The 21,376-nt window shown below is 36.9% G+C and overlaps 1 protein-coding gene across 11 annotated transcripts in view; it reads left to right on the top strand.

Annotated features, from left to right (window-relative positions):
• STXBP4 (syntaxin binding protein 4) overlaps nt 1-21,376 on the top strand; it is a 206,025-nt gene that overhangs the window by 89,664 nt on the left and 94,985 nt on the right. The window lies entirely within an intron of this gene.

Below are 21,376 nucleotides of genomic sequence, written 5' to 3' on the forward strand. Positions count from 1 at the left end.
TCCTCCCAGAAAACATAGAATTTACAGAGCACATAAAGCCATACAGGAACGCACACCTTTTTTTTTTTAATTGGATACATCATACACGACTTCTGGGATCTTAGTTCCTTGACCATAAATTGAAACTGGGCCCACGGCCGTAAAAGCACTGAGTCCTAACCACTGAACTTACAGAGAATTCCCAGGAACGATACCTTAATTATGGCTATTGGATAGAGAGCACCAGAACCTTCAAGGTGCATATAAATAGAGTTTAAAATTCCAACAAACTGTTGCAGCTTGCCTGCCACTGAAACTTGAGAGCAGGGGAGGCTTATAAACTCTGAAAAGAGTAAGGAGAGCAGAGCAATTAGACAAAGTACTGCAAGTGAAATCACCCCTAGAAAGAAAAATGCAGCTATCAATGACAGCACACCGAACAGTGGCCGGGACTTGGCAGCCATCAGAGCTTGGGGAGTATGTGCGAGCAGGAGCAGCAGCGTCTAGAATCACAGAAGCAGAGAAGGGGTGGTGTCCCTTGGAGGCTGAGAAAGGATGAGAAAGAAGGAAATAAGAGGGGGAATTAAGGGTCTTGCAGAAATGAAAGAGAAACAAGACCTACCAAGCCTCCTCCATCTACCCTCCACCATGACTATCAACAACATGATCCATAAAAAGAAATTGCACAGAAGAGGGTGCTGTTGAACTAAGAACTCTTCCTGTGAGAGAAAAAGGAATTGGAAAAAAAATTTTAAAATCTGTCCCTGTCATTACAAAACAACTGTAAATATCAGACAATATGAATTAAAACTTTCTTCCTGATGAAAATACCCCAAAACAATTCAACCTTAAAACTGTAACACAGAATAACTCAAAATAAGGAATTAAAAACAAAGACCTAGAAAATGACAAAAAAACAGAAATAAATGAAATGAGAGTTGATAAAACCTAGGAAAGAAAGAGAAGAAAAAGACAAAATGATACTAGAAATGAAAACTATATTACAGGTGTCCCAAGAAAGAATATAATCAAATGAAAAGGCATCAAAGAAAACCAGAAAAATAAGAATGAAGTAAGTAAAGGATTTTCATGAGGAAGTAAATCAAAACAACTGAACAGCACTAATATTTTGAACTATAATCCAAGAAAACTTTTCAGAAATAAAAGATGACCTGAAACTATTATTGGGTAGTGGGGAAAGATCAATTTAGGATATATCCTAGCAGGCTTTAAAGATAGAGGGGGGGAAGATGCATAGTGCCTCCAAATGAAAAGATCAGATAAGTTACAAATGTAATAGACCAACATCAGCCTTCCTGACGTGACATACAAAGTAAGGCATTTGTGGAGCAATATTTTCATGAAACTAAAGGAAAGAATGTGTAAATCAAGAATATTATGTCTCCTGCATTGGCAGGCAGGTTCTTTACCACTAGTTCCACCTGGGAAGCCCAAGATGTAATATACGTCTCTGTAAATGTTTTGATTGTTGTTGAGAGCCAGAATCTCTGTGAAAAAGCAAAAACATACAAAGTAGAATTTAGGAAGTCAAGAAAGAATTCTTTGAATGGACTAGATTTGGAGGTATCATTGTGGATGCATCATTTATAAAATATATATGTATCTATGTGAATATGAATATATATGTGCCCATATATATGTATGTCTGTGCAGTTTATGTGTGTGTGTATATATGTGTGTGTGTGTGTGTGTGTGTGTGTGTGTGTATTCCTAGCTCTAACAGCTGAAAGAACCAAGAATCAGATATCCCAATAGCAATGACCACCTAGCATATCTAAGTACCCAGAAGCTATTCCCCACTAATAAGAATCCAGGCTTCTTGGAGAAATAACTGATTTCAGGACTGAGGGTGGGTAAGTACAAAATGAGCTTGAAACATTTTATGCTAAAAAATAAGGAAATCCCCAAAATTTTGGGAGCATGTCTTAAGGAACTAGCTTGACGCACTTTCCACTGACCAGTCTGTGAAAGTAGTTAAGCACCAAAATAATTAAATATAGTGATGAACTAACTAATCATTGAAAATAAGTGATTCATGAGTCCATATCATGAGTAAAGAAGTGAATTAATTAATGGGGAGAGCTGAGGGCTCTTGCTCATTAAAGACTGTTGAGTGCTGACTGGCAACAACAGTTATCAGAGTAGCTGCTGGATTTGGGAAGTCAATATTTTGCATGTTTCAGTAATGACTGATCAGACTAGAATCATAAAATGCTTAATCTAGGGGGAATTTTTTTATGACAAGCAGAATATTCACATATTTATATGGCTTTAAAGTGGCTGTCTATAAACTGCTTATTAATTGCAAGGGGAAAATAGTAATTATATGATAGTGAAATCAGACAACTCCTAAACTGGTACAAAATGGATATCGCCAGTGAAGAGCAGGTGGATATGTGTGACTTTAAATGTGAAACCTTGAAAGGACGCACCATCACTTACGTAGTATTATGGCTGAGAATGTATAAACCTGAACCTGGCCATGAGGAAGCATCAGTCAAGCCCCAAATGAGGACAGTTTTATTTATTTTTAAAAGTGTATGTGTCTGTGTGTGTATAGTTGTTATATTCTTTAGAAATGTAAATGCCATAAAAAATAAAAGAATGAAAAGAAAGAAAGAAGGACCAAAGAAAGAGAGAAAGGAAAGGACAAGGTAGAGAGGGAGGGGTGAGGGAGGGGGACAGGAAGAAAGAGAAAGAAAGGAAAATGAAGAAAGGATGACGGGAGGGAAGAAGGAGCTGAGGAGGTGGTGGGGAAGGTTCCAGATTAAAGAGGGTAAAGAGACATGGAACTAAATAAAATACCTGACGCTAGGCTAGATCCTGCACTGGAACAGGGGAAACACTACAAAGGATGTTATTGAGTCAGTTGACAAAATTGGAATATAGATGACCGATTAGATAATAGTATCAGCTCAATGTTAATTTCTTAAATCTGATAGCTGTACTATGGTTGTGTAAGAGAATATCCTTTTGCTTGAGAAATCCTGAAGTTTGTAGGGATAAAGAACCCTTGAATAGAATATGTGTCTACATATTTACGTGTGTGTGTGTATACAAACGTGTATATGTGAGAGATTGAGAGTATGCAAAATCTTGGTAGCAGCAATCTCAAAATATCAATGGCTTGCAAGAATACTTTATTTCTCACTTATGAACATGTGGGCAAAAGGGTGACTTTGTGAATTAGGTAGATCTGGGCAAATGATGTTTCTACTCTTGCAAGTCTTATGTACAGTTAAGTTATTTCCAACTAAAAAGTCTGTAGAAGTCCTCTATTTTTTGACCAAAAGAACTTTTGGACCCCCATCTTATTAAGCTTTTTTGTAGTTTGGTGCTATATCTGCATCAGTTTATATGGCCAGGCCTTTTTACACTTTAGTGTATCTTTGCATCCTGCAAGTGAAAAGTGAAGTGTTGATCGCTCAGTCATGTCCAGCTCTTTGCTATCCCATGGACTTTAGTTTGTCAGGCTCCTCTTTCCATGGAAGTCTCCAGGCAAGAATACTGGAGTGGGTAGCCATTCCCTTCTCCAGGGTATCTTCCCTACCCAGGGATCAAACCTGGGTCCTTCCGCCTTGCAGGCGGATTCTTTGTCATCTGAGCCACCAGGAAATCCCATTTACAAATATTCTTTCTTAATTTTTACATATAGAATAAATTAAAGGGTGGGTTTTTTCCTCCATTTAATTAAATTTTTCTTTTCTTCTCAATGCTTAGAACTTAAAAGTTTTGGAATATCAAGCATAGTTAATAAAGTAAGGTAATATGATAGTGTGTGTGTGTGTGTGTGTGTGTGTATTTATAAAAAATAGACATAGTAATTATTTAATAAATATTAACTATTATGGTCATTATTATTAATAATAGAAGAAGAAATATTAGGTGTAGAGAAACAGGTGAAAATGATTTATTTTAACAATTTCATTTAGAGGAATAAAACCTAATTTTGACTGAGAGAATAAGGCGACTTTTTAGAGAAAAGGTGACACATGAACTAGACCATACATGTAAAGGGGAGAGCATTCCAGGCAGTGTGTAGCCTGAAAATCGTGGTGTGAAAGAAAAAGTCTTATCTTGAGAGTCAAAGTCAGCTGACTTCGTATGCTAATTTAACTATTATCTCTTAATGTTTTTGTATCTAAAATGTGATGGTAACATCTGTTTATAATTTGTTCATAAGATTTGAGAGTTTAAGAGCCTAAAACTACCAGGAATATAATAAATTCCTAAAAAACATATTAATTTGTATTTGTATTAGTTCATCATCATCACCTTGTCATTATTAAAGGCTTGGGAACATAAGGAAAACATGAAAAGATGAAAGCATTAGGAAATAACATTTGGGGGCTATGGGGGAGTTTTTATGTTGGGACCAAAGCAGGCAGGCACTTGAATACCAGTCTAAAATTTTAGACAATGGATTGCCACTGAAGGTATTTGACAAGAGGAGAAGATCAACTTGTTCCATCTATAATCTGACTTCTCTTTCCTTCACACTGTACATTAACTTGTTGGCCCTCCTGTTTAAAAACTGCAGTTTTGCTACATTTTATCACTTGCGTCACTGGTCTCAGCCAGCATCATCTCCTGTCTGTTGAAACTATACTTCCTACCAGATCACCCAGCTTTTACCCTTGCCCCACCCCTATACAGTCTAATCTGAACATAGCAGCCAGAAATAGCCTTTTAAAACTTGTTAGAACCTGTATAACTTTCCATCTCAGAGTGAAAGCCCAAATCCTACAAAGCCTGTCCTCCCTGGTCTGCCATCCTACCCCCACCCCCACACCCCTTTTCCTCAATGACCCCATCGCTCACTACTTTCCCCCACCTACCCTCCTTGTTCTCCAACCCCTCTACCTCCCTGCATCATTGCCCCACTAACGCTCCAGCTCTCACTGTTGGTGGATAAGTTTTTTGGCATTCCTGATTGCTTTCTTGTGTATTATTTACCTGTTAAACTTGTATCCTCTGTCTGTATCCACCAACTAGAGGGTAAGCTTCATGAGGAGGGCAGCTGTCTTTCATGTGTTCTCTAATTTACCTTGGAACCATCACTGACGTAGAGCAGGTATTCAGTAAATATTTGGTGAATGGATGGATGAAGAATGGTGAAAGAAGAATATCTATACTTTAAGAAAGTTAACCTAACAACAGATTTGGAAATAATTGAGTAACAGAGAAGAGACTTTTATAAAAGTCTAGACTTGTACTTTCTAATAGAAATATATTGGAAACCAACTATGCCTTGTCTGTTTTCTAGTAACCACATTTTTTAAAAGCATGGAAACAAACAAAATTATCTTAGATATATTTTTAGTCTAATATGTCTAAAATATGGTCATTTTATCATGAAAAAGTGCTAAAAATTCATTAGACATTTTTACATTCTTTTCTCGTACTGTATTTTTGAAGTCCAGTGTTACTTTACACTTAAAGTGTATCTTAATGCATGCACTAAATTTTCATTGGAAATAACTGCTGTGATTTTGTTTAACAGCATTTATAGTTAAAAAGTAGATTCATATACCCAAATGTTCCAAATAAAGTTAAAAAGTTTGCAGTAACTGAAATGAATACCACAAATCTTTTTCTTTTAATATTTATGTCCATATTGGCAAAATTTTTTCATGTTTTTAGAAGATTCAATCTTTAAAGCAAAATCACTTCAAAACTACATCTTTTCAAGTTAAGTATGTCACTAATTCTAATTACCATCAATTTCAAAGGAGTATTGCATATACTGAAAGCAACTGTAGATTTATCAATATCAACTAAGCAGATGTCAAAATTTTTAAGGTTTTTGAGCCTAATCTACATATTATCAGTAATAAAATCTACATAATGATTGGTGTTAGATAATAGGTAAATCATTATTACTGACTTACATATTTGAAAATTTTCAGTATCAGTATAAATTCTTACACTTGTCTAGCTTCACAAATAAGCGTTCTCGTTTCTTGGAGCTTCAAGTTTAGCTCATTCATGTACAGTGTAATATAGATAATAAAATGTAAATCACACTTCCATTTTTTGTCTTTAATTGTTAAGTATTAGGCAACCAATCACTTAAGAAAATTTTCAACTGAAGTTAAAAATACAGTAAGTCTTTATTAAGCTCTTCCACAACTCAGCTAAGTAGCCCTAGCAAAGAGCAGAGGATCTTTAAAGTCAGTGTCTTTTAAACTAGTGACGAGTCATCAAATTTGCACATATACGTTAAACAAGGTTAACAACTGTGTCCATGGTGTTTTTCATATGGTCAACTTCAAGAACTGAGACAGAAATTTTCAAAATCCTACAATGGCATGAAACAATGAAGAAAACAGTCTTGTTTGAAAATGTCAACAAATCAGAAATTTTGATCCAACATAGCTGGAGCACCTTCTATTACGATAAAAAAAAAGAAAAAAAAAAGCTTTTCAAACTTTTCTTCATTATCCAACTGAAAGTCTTCATGTGACACATGTAAAGGTTAAAATGTCTATGCCATGAGTCTGAATTTTTTAGGCTGTAGATTGACAACCTTATGTGAATTTGGAAGTCCTTTAAGACAGTACTTCCCTTGGGAATTCACTGGTAATCCAGTGGTTAAGACTTGTGTCTTCACTGTGGGGACTCAAGTTTGATCCCTGGTCTGGGAAGATCCTGCAAGCTGTATAGAGCAGCCAAAAAAAGAAAAAGCGACAATACCTGGCTGAAGTATGCATTTAATATTATCTCATATCACATGGCTCATCTAAAGCTGAAGTAAAGTACTTGTAGTTTTTCAAATTTTGAATCATTTGATCATTGATATTGTTAGAAATGTCTTGTATTCTGTGAACATGTGTGAAATAATTGAAGGTCTTTCATTTTTATAAAACATTTCTTCTATTCTGTCAAGGCCAAAATTACCATATTGATTTAGAAATGGTTTACTCTTTTATGCAAAAAAGCCAACCGAGCTGTTCAAAATTAACAAATGTTGAACATTTACTTCTGATTTCAAGTAACTGATTTCATTAGTTCTTACTTGACCGTTAGGAGAAAACTTTTTACTCATTTATTTATTTTTATTTTCGGCTGCTCTGGGTCTTCATTGCAACGCTCAGGCGCTCTCTAGTTGCAGGAGCAGGGCTTCTCTTCCGTTCCTCGTCGGCGCTCTCATTGCCGCCTCTTCTCTGGTTGTGGAGCATGGGCTCTAAGGCGCCCAGGCTCTGTCGCTGCAGCTGGCAGCCTTGAGAGCAGACTCACTGGTTGTGGCTCCTGGCTGTAGTTACTCCCCGGCATGTGGGATCTTCCCAAACAGGGATCCAACCTGTGTTCCCTGCTTTAGCTGGCAGATTCTTTTTTTTTTATTTTTTTTTATTTTTTTTTTTCCATTTATTTTTATTAGTTGGAGGCTAATTACTTTACAATACTGTAGTGGTTTTTGCCATACATTGACATGAATCAGCCATGGATTTACATGTATTCCCCATCCCGATCCCCCCTCCCACCTCCCTCTCTACCCGATCCCTCTGGGTCTTTCCAGTGCACCAGGCCCGAGCACTTGTCTCATGCATCCAACCTGGGCTGGCGATCTGTTTCACCCTTGATAATATACATGTTTCGATGCTGTTCTCTCGAAACATCCCACCTTTGCCTTCTCCCAAAGAGTTCAAAAGTTTGTTCTGTTCATCTGTGTCTCTTTTTCTGTTTTGCATATAGGGTTATCATTACCATCTTTCTAAATTCCATATATATGCGTTAGTATGCTGTATTGGCCTTTATCTTTCTGGCTTACTTCACTCTGTATAATGGGCTCCAGTTTCGTCCATCTCATTAGAACTGATTCAAATGAATTCTTTTTAATGGCTGAGTAATATTCCATTGTGTATGTGTACCACAGCTTCCTTATCCATTCATCTGCTGATGGGCATCTAGGTTGCTTCCATGTCCTGGCTATTATAAACAGTGCTGCAACATTGGGGTACACGTGTCTCTTTCAGATCTGGTTTCCTGGGTGTGTATGCCCAGAAGTGGGATTGCTGGGTCATATGGCAGTTCTATTTCCAGTTTTTTAAGAAATCTCCACATTGTTCTCCATAGCGGCCGTACTAGTTTGCATTCCCACCAACAGTGTAAGAGGGTTCCCTTTTCTCCACACCCTCTCCAGCATTTATTGCTTGTAGACTTTTGGATAGCAGCCATCCTGACTGGCGTGTAATGGTACCTCATTGTGGTTTTGATTTGCATTTCTCTGATAATGAGTGATGTTGAGCATCTTTTCATGTGTTTGTTAGCCATCTGTGTGTCTTCTTTGGAGAAATGTCTGTTTAGTTCTTTGGCCCATTTTTTGATTGGGTCATTTATTTTTCTGGAATTGAGCTGCAGGAGTTGCTTGTATATTTTTGAGATTAATCCTTTGTCTATTGCTTCATTTGCTATTATTTTCTCCCAATCTGAGGGCTGTCTTTTCACCTTGCTTATAGTTTCCTTTGTAGTGCAAAAGCTTTTAAGTTTCATTAGGTCCCATTTGTTTATTTTTGCTTTTATTTCCAGTATTCTAGGAGGTGGGTCATAGAGGATCTTGCTGTGATTTATGTCGGAGAGTGTTTTGCCTATGTTCTCCTCTAGGAGTTTTATAGTTTCTGGTCTTACATTTAGATCTTTAATCCATTTTGAGTTTATTTTTGTGTGGTGTTAGAAAGTGTTCTAGTTTCATTCTTTTACAAGTGGTTGACCAGTTTTCCCAGCACCACTTGTTAAAGAGGTTGTCTTTTTTCCATTGTATATTCTTGCCTCCTTTGTTGAAGATAAGGTGTCCATAGGTTCGTGGATTTATCTCTGGGCTTTCTATTCTGTTCCATTGGTCTATATTTCTGTCTTTGTGCCAGTACCATACTGTCTTGATGACTGTGGCTTTGTAGTAGAGCCTGAAGTCAGGCAGGTTGATTCCTCCAGTTCCATTCTTCTTTCTCAAGATTGCTTTGGCTATTTGAGGTTTTTTGTATTTCCATACAAATTGTGAAATTATTTGTTCTAGTTCTGTGAAAAATACCGTTGGTAGCTTGATAGGGATTGCTTTATCCCAAGAATGCAAGGATTCTTTAATATCCGCAAATCAATCAATGTAATACACCACATTAACAAATTGAAAGATAAAAACCATATGATTATCTCAGTAGATGCAGAAAAAGCCTTTGACAAAATTCAACATCCATTTGTGATTAAAACTCTCCAGAAAGCAGGAATAGAAGGAACATACCTCAACATAATAAAAGCTATATATGACAAACCCACAGCAAGCATTACCCTCAATGGTGAAAAATTGAAAGCATTTCCCCTAAAATCAGGAACAAGACAAGGGTGCCCACTCTCACCACTACTATTCAACATAGTTTTGGAAGTTTTGGCCACAGCAATCAGAGCAGAAAAAGAAGTAAAAGGAATCCAGATAGGAAAAGAAGAAGTGAAACTCTCTCTGTTTGCAGATGACATGATCCTCTATACAGAAAACCCTAAATACTCTACCAGAAAATTACTAGAGCTAATCAATGAATATAGTAAAGTTGCAGGATATAAAATTAACACACAGAAATCCCTTGCATTCCTATACACTAACAATGAGAAAATAGAAATTAAGGAAACAATACCATTCACCATTGCAACAAAAATAATAAAATACTTAGGAGTATATCTACCTAAAGAAACAAAAGACCTATACATAGAAAACTATAAAACACTGATGAAAGAAATCAAAGAGGACACAAACAGATGGAGACATATACCGTGTTCATGGATTGGAAGAATCAATATTGTCAAAATAGCTGGCAGATTCTTAACCACTGGACCACCAGGGAAGTTCAGGAGAAAGCTGTTTAACAAGCCCATCACACATTTGCAAACAATCTCTCAATTGCTCACTTTTCATGTGGTTAAAAAAACTTTATACTACAAACAGCTTTGTAAATTGCAATTGCATTCATCATAAAATTTTCAAAATATTTTCCTCTAGTCTTTTTTTTTTTTTGTATTACTGGCTAATTCATCTTATTCTGCATCAGTAATGTCACTTAAAAAAAATTTCTCCATACCTACTTTTTTAAGTATAAATAATTTAACTATAGTCTAATAAAAATAAGTATTTTCATTTAATTACCCATCATGATTTATACAAGTATTATTATAACTCATGCTGTCTACATAAAATATTCAGATAAGAACACTATTGTGTAAAAAAAAAATTTTGAAATTGTTTAATTCATTGACAGTCACCAGATTAGTTGTTTATGTATACAACTCAACTGCTTCACATGCCTGACACAAGCACTACAATTCAACACTAATGTCTTAAATGATACAATGATAAAAGTGCAATATAATTCTACCAAAATAATAAATTTTTGTGTAATGGAAAAATATTTTATGCTTATTAAGCTTTTAAACTTAAATGCAAACTGATGAAAATTAAATGAAAAGTTCAGTTCTTCAGTCAACTCAGCTATATTTCAAGGGCTCAATAGCCACATATAGGTAGTGACCACCACATTGGACAGGGCAGATCCATAACTCTGCATCCTTCCTATTCAAAGGGTAGTCAAGGACCAGCAGGGTTGGAACACCTGAAACTTAGAAATCCAAGGTCTCAAGTCTTACCCCAGACCTACTGAAACAATCTGCATTTAACAAGTCCTCGGGTGATCTGTAATGTACCTTAAAACTTGAGAAGTGCATGTCCAAATGACAAGCAATGGAGGGTTTAATCAGGTAGTGGGCATAGAGTTATACCAAGTATACCAGAGCCATCTGTGTGAGAGATACCATGAGGGTAAAGTCATCCAGACTTAACAAGGATAGCATGTGCAGTAATAATCAGAAAAAGCAATCAAGGCTTTGTAATTTGGTGACTGAGAGTCTGTAATAATGCAATTTACAAAACAGGAGAAATGAGATTGAGAGTTAAAATGTTTTAATTTGTAGTATAGATTAATGCATATTCTCTAGTTTTAGCAAAAATAACTTAAAACATATATATGTGTGTGTCTGTGTATACAAACACATGTTCTCATACTGAGAGAACTATTCATTTCAGAAACATGCACTTGCAATAAAAATATGTGACCCAAAATCAACACTAAAACTTTCCATTTTTTTATTTAATTGACCTTGTATACCATTCATCTTCTCTTAAGTATGTGAAATGTTATTATTCTGTTTAAGGGGATTTCTGACTTACTGTTAATGAAAGAGTTTCTGTGTTTTAAAAAATACTACTCCACTTTTCTAAAGATTAATGTCTTTTTTCACAATGAGCATGTCTTTAATAATTATAAATAGAAAGTAATTTTTATTAACTCTTTTCTTAAAAACTTTTAAAAACCAGAAATTTGAATTGTATAAAATTTGGCAAAGTTTCTTCCCGTCTTTTAAGTATCCTTTTGAAGATCTTAATGTGAAACCAGTACAGTACTAATAATTTCACCATATACAACCTTTAAATACATAAGTAACCTAATTGTTAAAATACCAGAAGATTGATTTTCTATTTATTTTACAATTCTGGTTTTCAGTTAATTCCAAAGGGAAAGAAAACACCGTTTGATAACCTTTGCTTACTTAAAACTTTTGCTTGAATTATTGTGAGACCTGATTCTAAAAGTGGAGTAATCTCCCCTTTTTAATTTACAATAGCTATTTAAATTATAGAAATTAATTTACCTTTATTTAGTGTAATAGCCCAAGAAAAAAGCATTGAAGAACTGAACACAGGAAGACAGCTAGAATAGGGAAAAGGGAGAGCAAGGGAAGAGAGAAATAAAAGAATGAAAGAACATGCTGTGAAAGGATCCTTTTCCACTGGAAGAATCAGGCACCTTTGTATTTTTTTCAACCAGGGATGGCTACCAGAATACTGTTTTGTAAAGAACTGTTCATAGTATTCTCCAAAATCGAAGTATATTTTATGAGTTTTCATGCCTTACAGAATAATCCAACCTTACTGTTTAAAATCATGAACACAATTTCCCATGAAATTATGTGTACTGCTTGTTATTTTTTCTTCAAGTTCTAACAACTTTTAACAGGCATGGGCCATTTTTCTAGCAACTTCTTTTGATGAAGATCTTTCTAAAACTTAGTCTCACACAACTTGTTTTTAAAGTTTCTTTCAGCGTACTGTTATGACCTGGGGCAGCAATGAATTGGTGAACAGTCCAAAGCCAAAATATTTAGCTTGTCTAAACCAGCCCTTGCCCTAAAGAAACAGAGGAAATTGTTCATTTGGCAACTTCTCCAAGTTCAGATAAGCCCGGTTGTAGTTGACCTCACCTGTGCAAAGATTGGGTGGAACGTCTGAGGAGGGTGTGAAGTCCTGAGGCTGAAACCTGAGGTTAGGTCTGCACAGGACTCTCTGTGGGCAGTTGCACATGACCTTAGATACAGTTGGAACAGCTGGTGTCTGAGCTGTCTTGGTTTATGGGTTAAGCAGCAATTAAATATATCTCTTCAAGGAACAACAATATGTGATTACTAAAGAATATTCACATTTTCATACTTGGGAGATTTGTTAATTTTGTACATTTATTAAAGTAACATTAAAGCCTCTAACTTTTAGAATTGATGTGAGTTCTTATACCCTTTTTATTGTTCTCTAGTGATCTGAACTTTTTACTAACAGATATTCCAAGATGTCAATCTCATCTTTAGAGGGAAAAAAGAAGAAAACTACATATATTTGTCACTTTTTTTCTATTCTGAAAGGGAACTGTAATAAAATGTTCCTGTATTCCCATTTCAAATGGTCACTTGTATCCTCAGAATGTCAACCTATATTTTCTACCAAGGATCCCTCCTGCTTATATGGTCTCAGCCACCTCCGTCCACACCCCATCTCTTAACACCTAGCAACCACTGATCAGTTCTCTATAACTTTGTCTTTCCAAGCATGTTACATAAATGTTATCATATAGTATGTAACTGTTGAGGATTGGCTTTTTTCACTCAACATAATTCCCCTGGGCCCCATATAGGTTGTTTTCTGTATCAGTTGTTTCTTTTTATTCCTGAATGAATATAAAACTGGTGAAATCTGATTAAGGTTGGTGAATTGTATCAATGAAACTTCCTGACTCTGATGTTCTACTATTTTAATGCAAGATATCACCATTGGACACAACTGAGTTAAAAGTACAGGAAACCTCTCTATTGTATTTCTTACAACTATATGTAATCTACAGTGACCTTAAAATTATTTTTAATAAGCAAATAAAACAAGCAAAAAAGCATCCTCTTTGAGAAAAGAAATTATAAATCTCCGACAATGATAGCCCAGATAAGCATGATGATGAGATCACTCACCTAGAGCCAGACATCTGGAATGTGAAGTCAAGTGGGCCTTAGGAAGCATCACTACGAACAAAGGTAGTGGAGGTGATGGAATTCCAGCTGAGCTATTTCAAATCCTAGAAGATGATGCTATGAAAGTGTTGCACTCAATATGCCAGCAAATTTGGAAAATTCAGCAGTGGCCAGGGACTATAAAAGGTCAGTTTTCTTTATAGTTCCAAAGAAGGGCAATGCAAAAGAATGTTCAAACTACCACACAATTGCACTCATCTCACACACTAGCAAGTTCAATTCAGTTCAGTCCCTCAGTCGTGTCCAACTCTTTGCGACCCCATGAATCGCAGCATGCCAGGCCTCCCTGTCCATCACAAACTCCTGGAGTTTACTCAGACTCATGCCCATTGAGTCGGTGATGCCATCCAGCCATCTCATCCTCTGTCGTCCCCTTCTCCTCCTGCCGCCAGTGCCTCCCAGCATCAGAGTCTTTTCCAATGAGTCAACTCTTCGCATCAGGTGGCCAAAGTATTGGAGTTTCAGCTTCAGCATTAGTCCTTCCAATGAACACCCAGGACTGATCTCCTTTAGGGTGGACTGGTTGGATCTCCTTGCAGTCCAAGGGACTCTCAAGAGTCTTTTCCAAAACCACAGTTCAAAAGCATCAATTTTTCGGCGCTCAGCTTTCTTCACAGTCCAACTCTCACATCCACACATGACCACTGGACAAACCATAGCCTTGACCAGACAGACCTTTGTTGGCAAAGTAATGTCTCTGCTTTTTAATATGCTGTCTAGGTTGGTCATAACTTTCCTTCCAAGGAGTAAGTGTCTTTTAATTTCATGGCTGCAGTCACCATCTGCAGTGATTTTGGAGCCCAAAAAAATAAAGTCTGACACTGTTTTTCCACTGTTTGCCCATCTATTTCCCATGAAGTGATGGGACCAGATGCCATGATCTTAGTTTTCTGAATGTTAAGCTTTAAGCCAACTTTTTCACTCTCTGCTTTCACTTTCATCAAGAGGCTTTTTAGTTCCTCCTCACTTTCTGCCATAAGAGCAAAAGTACACACGCACTAGCAAAGTAGTGCTCAAAATTATCCGAGCCAGGCTTCAACTGTACGTGAACCGTGAACTTCCAGATGTTCAAGCTGAATTTAGAAAAGGCAGAGGAACCAGAGATCAAATTGCCAACATCCGTTGGATGATAGAAAAAGCAAGAGAGTTCCAGGAAAACATCTACTGCTTTATTGGCTATGCTAAAACCTTTGACTCTGTAGATCACAGCAAACGGTGGAAAATTCTGAAAGAGATGGGAATACCAGACCACCTGACCTGCCTCCTGAGAAACCTGTATGCAGGTCAGTAAGCAACAGTTAGAACTGGACATGTAACAACAGACTGTTCCAAATAGGAAAAGGAGTACTTCAAGGCTGTATACTGTCACCATGCTTATGTAACTTACAAACAGAGCACATCATGCAAAATGCCAGGCTGGATGAAGCACAAGCTGGAATCAAGATTGCTGGGAGAAATATCAATAACCTCACATATGCAGATGATACCACCCTAATGGCAGAAAGTGAAGAGGAACTAAAGAGCCTCTTGATGAAAGTGAAAGAGGAGAACAGAAAAGCTAGCTTAAAATTCAACATTCAAAAAACTTAAGATCATGGCATCCGGTTCTATCACTTCATGGCAAATAGATGGGGAAGCAATGGAAACAGTGACAGACTTTCTTTTCTTGGGCCCCAAAATCAGTGCAGATGGTGACTGCAACCATGAAATTAAAAGATGTTTGCTCCTTGGAAGAAAAGCTATGTCAAACCTAGACAGCATATTAAAAAGCAGAGACATTACTTTGCCGACAAAGGTCCATCTTGTCAAAGCTATGGTTTTTCCAGTAGTCATGTGTGGATGTGAGAGTTGGACTATCAAGAAAGCTGAGCACTGAAAAATTGATGCTTTTAAACTGTGTGTTGGAGAAGACTCTTGAGAGTCCCTTGGACTGCAAGGAGATCCGCCAGTCAATCCTAAAGGAAATCAGTCCTGAATATTCATTGGGTGGACTGATATTGAAGCTGAAGCTCCAATACTTTGGCCACCTGATGGGAAGAACTGACTGATTGGAAAAGACTCTGATGCTGGGAAAGATTGAAGGCGGGAGGAGAAGGGGATGACAGAGAATGAGATGCTTCGATGGCATCAGAGACTTGATGGACATGAGTTTTAGCAAGCTCCAGGAGCTGGTGATGGACAGGGAAGCCGGGTGTGCTGCAGTCCATGGGGTCACAAAGAGTCAGACACAACTGAGGCAACTGAACTGACAATGATAGCAATCTGAGTGGAAAAACATATTACATAAACTTTGAATTTATTTTTCAACTTTAATTCCCTTAATGAGAATCAAAAAATGACCTGTGTTCAGTGTTAGAGTTTCCCCAAGAAACTGCCTAAGTTAAAGACAGCTTGCTTGGAAAAGGAACACAAAAACAGCCCAGTTGGCATTACTGTTTGCAGACATCAGCCATAGTTAGTGATTCACTGAAGGTGAATATAGCATTTTTTTTTCATTTATTTTTATTAGTTGGAAGCTAATTACTTTACAATATTGTAGTGGTTTTTGCCATACATTGACTCCTGGGCATACACACTGAGGAAACCAGAACTGAAAGAGATACATGTACCCCAATGTTCATCGCAGCCCTGTTTATAATAGCCAGGACATGGAAGCAACCTAGATGCCCATCAGCAGACGAATGAATAAGAAAGCTGTGGTACATATACACAAGGGAATATTACTCAGCCATTAAACAGAATACATTTGAAGAAACTGGAGCCCATTATACAGAGTGAAGTAAGCCAGAAAGATAAACACCAATACAGTATACTAACGCATGTATATGGAATTTAGAAAGATGGTAATGAATATAGCATTTTAAATAAGCTTTAAACAAAGATGTATATTCCAAATACCCAGATAGTTGTTTCTTTATAATGTAGAAAAGTTCTTAGTATTTTAAGAAATCTGAGAGAAAGTTTACTACCCTATAGATACTGTAGAGTCATTTTAATTGTGTTAAATTAAACAGACTCCCAGAATTTTCAGTGTTAAGAGAAATGTGGGAGGGAAGTGCTCTTGTTCATAGAAACCTTTCAGTTCAATTTGATTACAGTATTTTCTGTATCAGTTGGCTTAATCAGAACTGGTGTTAGGATTCTGGTTTCTGTACCATGAGTCACTTTTTTCCTGGCTATTCAGGGACCACACTCACCATTCTTTCCTCAGTCTTTTTACACATGCCTGTAGTAACTTATAAGGGCCACTTGGCGAGGGAAATGTTTAAGCTTCTTTTATTTAATTCTCATTTTGTGTGAATGTAGTGTGAAAGCTAGACATAATCTCTTCAAGGAGCTCTCAATCTAGTAAGAAAAATGAAAAACAGAGCAAAATCAACACTCTCTAGAAAGCCCTTCGGAATAAGTGCCCTAGAGCTAGTGAGTTGTCAGAGGCATGATTGTACACCAAAGTAGGTATGCTGCCTATAATTTTCCTTATTTAACCAAAAACAAGCAATTACAAATCTGTAACATTCCATAAGTCAGTTGCTAAGAGAGCACCTTTCCAGGGCATATTTCAAACATCTAGGCAGATGCCAAACATTTTATGTTTCTTAACACAGAGTGAGAGCAATATATGTTAACTTGGCTGACAAACTAGTAAATTTTACTCAAGGAGGAAGTAGTGATAAGGCAGTTGATACCATAAAACTCCTATCTTGGCAGTTTAACATGTGAGAAACACTTTCGTTACTCTTAACTTTGTTATGGGACTCATGACACTGTGTTAAATGATTTATTCACAAACTATTTTAGAATTAAAAGTAAGATTTCTCTAGTCCTGCCCAGCCCTACATAAATAAGTCACCCTATTTGAAAATATTGTATGTACTTTGATTCAATGTCATCCATGTTAGATATACCAAAAATTGTCTAAGACCATGAGTTTCAAATTAAATTGTGAATTGCATCACAGTTCTTCATATCCAAGGCAGCTGGTTTCCTGATATATTTCTTGTGACCATATATGCACCTTATATTTCCTTTGCATCCCCTTCCCACTCTTGCTTTTTCTTCTTCACTTCTGTTCTTAATAACTGTTTCCCAGCTTTCCCACATCATTTTGTAAGATCTCCACATTGTAGGTATTAACCTTATTTCTATCAAATCTGTGGCTAAAACTAGAAAATTAATTTTGATAAAACTAGAGGTGGGAGGGGGGATCGGGATGGGGAATACGTGTAAATCTATTGCTGATTCATGTCAATGTATGACAAAACCCACTGAAAAAATAAATAAATTAAAAAAAAACTAGAAAATATGCATTAATTTATACTATGAATTAAAACATTTAACTCTCAATCTCATTTCACTTGTTTTCCTCTATATACAAACTGTGTCTTTCTAATTTTTTTAAAGTTTTTAAACATAGGTGGTTATGTGTTGTCAAGTCTCTTTTTCTTTGTGAGTTCTCCATTTTCTTTTAACTTTAAAAATTTTCAGTTCAGTCGCTCAGTCGTGTCCGACTTTTTGTGACCCCATGGACTACAGCACGCCAGGCCTCCCTGTCCGTCACCAACTCCTGGAGTTTACCCAGACTCATGTCCGTTGAGTCGGTGATGCCATCTAACCATGTCATCCTCTGTTGTCCCCTTCTCCTCCTGCCCCCAATCCCTCCCAGCATCAGGGTCTTTTCAAATGAGTCAGTTCTTTGCATCAGGTAGCCAAAGTATTGGAGTTTCAGCTTCAATATCAGTCCTTCCAATGAACACCCAGGACTGATCTTTAGGATGGACTGGTTGGATCTCCTTGCAGTCCAAGGGAGTCTCAAGTGTCTTCTCCAATACCATGGTTCAAAAGCATCAATTCTTTGGCACTCAGCTTTCTTTGTAGTCCAACTCTCACATCCATACATGACTACTTAAAAATTTTATTCCTAGCAATTTTGGATACCTATTTGCTAGTTTTCTTCCTATTTCTGTCCTATTTCTTTCCTGTTTCTTTGTTTAGCTCATCTAAGAAATTACTCTGTGTTGTATAGGATATGAGATGAGGATCTACACTTTCTACTTTATTTTCCAAATAGCTTTTTGCTACACCGTTTATTTTTATGTGGTATACCCACTACCATGGGGCATCCCTGGTGGCTTAGTGGTAAAGAATCTGCCTGTGATGCAGGAGACTCAGGTTCCATCCCTGGGTCAGGAAGATCCCCTGGAGAAGGAAATGACAACCCACTCCAGTATTCTTGCCTGGAAAATCCCATGGATGGAGAAGCCTGGCGAGTTACAGTCCATTGAGTCACAAAGAGTCGGACACGACTGAGCAACTAACACTTTCACTTTCCACTACCATAAATTAAATTCTCATATAATCTAGGGGTCAGTTTGGGGCTATCTAATTTTTCCAGTAGCTTTGTCAATAAATATTGGGTGGATGAATGTTTTATCTAACTCTTCTTTGGCTAGTACCAATTTTTAAATTTTATATATACCTCAAATTCTTGGGCCATGTCCCACCTTATTTGTTTGTGTTTTGTTTTTCCTTCTTACTGTCATTGTTTTTTCAGTATTTGCTTATCAGTTCTCACTGGCTTTTTTCTTCTAAATGAATTTAAGAATCTTGCTTATTATTTAGATCTTATTATGTGCTGTGCTGTGCTGTGCTGTGCTTAGTCACTCAGTGGTATCTGACTCTTTGTGACCCTTGGGACTGTAGCCTGCCAGGTTCCTTTGTCCATAGGGATTCTCCAAGCAAGAATACTGGATTGGGTTGCCATGCCCTCCTCCATCATATCTTCCCAACCCAGGGATCGAACTCAGGTCTCCTGTGTTACAGGCAGTCTCTTTCCTGTCTCAGCCACCAGGGAAGCCTATGAATACTAGAGTGGGAAGCCTACCCCTTCTCCAGGGGATCTCCCTGACCCAGGAATTGAACCAGGGTCTCCTGCATTGCAGGTGGAGTCTTTACCCACTGAGCTACCCAGGAATCCTCAGATCTTACTATAGCTAGATTCAAATTTGGAATTCTTGGTCAGGTTCCATCAAAACAAACAAAATTTGATAAAATTTTGATCCTAACTGAATTCTCTAAAGGTTAATTTGGAAGGAATACATTTCTATTCTTAAACCCCAAACTTCAGATGAATTTTAAACATTTGACAACTGGAAAAGTAGCCTCTGAGTGATACTAGGTTTCACTGAACAGGATTTAAATTCTGATTATTAAAGAAATTTCCAATACTATAAATGTCTTCTTTTGGTACACTTGTAACCAGGATTGGAGAAGTAGGATAATAGTTTTCTTTTATGTCAAATCTCACTAAACCAGAAAATACATGTTCAGGGTTAAGTATATTGTCAAAACAGTATTTTAACTAATTAATATTTATATTGTGAACAAAGTTCACAGGGTAAAATTTATTAGATAGATGTACTTGTGTGTCTGTCTTTGATTAGGGACTTCTGTTTATAGACAGAGATTAAACATTGTTTCTTTGATTTTCTTTGATGTTCAGAGGCAGAATTCAATTTTGCACCTTTTGGAGGATGAGGCATCTGCAGGTAAAGAAGTTGACAGCTCTTGGGAAGGTTAATTAGAGCTAATTATAATTTGATTGACCTGCTTTTTCTCCAGAAAGCTTAACCAAGTCTTCTTTGCAAAGTGAGGATTTTTCTTTTTCATACAAACTAAATAAAATCATATTTGTTGGGCTTACAAATATCTATCATTTTTCACACTTAGAAAGGAGTGTCACCACATGAATCATGGAATCAAGGATTTCGATAGGATTGGACAGGACTTTCTAGATTATATAGTCCTTGAGAGCAGGTATTCATTATATTAACTTATGATGGAAAATTATAAATTTTAGGGAAATATAAACTTAGTGTACATAATTTTTAAATCTATTTAATGAGAAACCAAGAAATAAAATTGTCAAGCACACTAAAGTGTAACTATCTGTCCTTTTCTGACCTTGGTATTCATTCCACATGGTTTAGATGTAATTTCATTTACTTGATAGATACTATGAAAGGATTTTGTTTTAATTCCTGTATAAAGAGAGCATGCTGAAATGATTTGCTTTTCATTATGTGCTATTTTTCATAGCATGACTTATGGTTGTTATTGTAATTATTTAAATGAAATACAATTCTACTAATATTGCTATAAAATTGAAACCTTCTTATGAAAGCTTCATACCTAATAAAATTCTATAAGGCAATTATATATGAAAAGCAAAATAGTTATTTTCACTATTCGTCAACTCAGTTACATGCCATATTTATGTTGAATGGAGGACCTGTTAATATTAAATAGGGTTTTACTCTCAGACAACTTGTGCTCTACTTTCGTCAGTCAGGATCTTTTGACATTAGAAAGTTTGGGAGTAAAATATTATTTTCGTGACAGTTTAACAGAGCAGTAGAAAATGCTAAGTAGCCTGTGGAGTAATTACAGACAACAGATATCGTAAGGATAAAAGGAGGGGAGGACTTCCTTGGTGGCTCAGAAGTAAAGAATCTGCCTGCCAATGCAGCAGACACGGGTTTGATCCCTGCCCCAGGAAGTTTCAATGCCATGGAGCAATGAAGCCTGTGTGCCACAACTGCTGAGCCTGTGCTCTGGAGCCCAGGAGCCACAACTGCTGAGCCCATGTACCACAGCTGAAGCCTGCGCGCCCTGGAGCCCATGCTCCACACCAGGAGAACCCACTGCAGCGGGGAGAACCCATGCGCCACAGCGGGGGAGTAGCCCACTCTTGCCACAACTAGAGAAAAACCCACTCCACAACTAAGACCATTTTAAGCTTAAGTGGTCTGGAAAGATGAGAAAAGATAAAATCTAAAGTAGATTTTGAAGAATAGATGGCAGCGGGATGAAGGGAAAAAAAGAGGAAAAATATATTCACCTAGTGGAAGGAATAATGTGCTCAAAAGTATCTTGGAGGTGAGAGAGTTTAGTCTGGGAAATTGGTAAGTGAATGCACTTGGATATGTTAATC

This window comes from Cervus elaphus, chromosome 5 (assembly GCF_910594005.1).
Source record: "Cervus elaphus chromosome 5, mCerEla1.1, whole genome shotgun sequence".
NCBI classification, from domain to species: domain Eukaryota; kingdom Metazoa; phylum Chordata; class Mammalia; order Artiodactyla; family Cervidae; genus Cervus; species Cervus elaphus.